This window comes from Vombatus ursinus, unplaced genomic scaffold (assembly GCF_900497805.2).
Source record: "Vombatus ursinus unplaced genomic scaffold, bare-nosed wombat genome assembly UNPS02014797.1, whole genome shotgun sequence".
In the NCBI taxonomy this organism is placed as follows: Eukaryota; Metazoa; Chordata; class Mammalia; order Diprotodontia; family Vombatidae; genus Vombatus; species Vombatus ursinus.
The window spans coordinates 17,290,701-17,291,152 of NW_020954575.1; positions in this window are offsets into that span (position 1 = coordinate 17,290,701).

Consider the following 452-nt stretch of genomic DNA (forward strand, 5'->3'; position numbering starts at 1 on the left):
ACAGAAAAATGATGATCTCCAAGCCTCTAACAACAAAACAACAACAACAACAACAGAAATCTCATTTGGGGGTGTAGGAGAGGGGCAAGGTTTCTGTACGAGGAACAGGGAAAAGAGGTCCCTCTCAGTCCGGGTTATGGTTCTTCTCTGTGCAAACTCTGCTTCGACTTCCATTCATAGTAACACCCTATGCTTTTTAGTTAGGAGCAGACAAGTTGGGACACGATGTGGGGTGAGACACCCTTGAATTATTGTTGGGGAGAAAGGCACACATACTATGTTCTATTCACTCCATTCAGAGGCGTTATGTTTTTCTCTCTTGCTCCTGATACCTTCCCCCTTCCCCTGCTCCCCACCCTCTGACCAAGCCAGTCCAGTCCTCTCCTTATTGGGTGGATCATGTGAAAGAGAGATGTAGCCCAAGTGGGGGTGTGGGTGAGAACCAGGACACA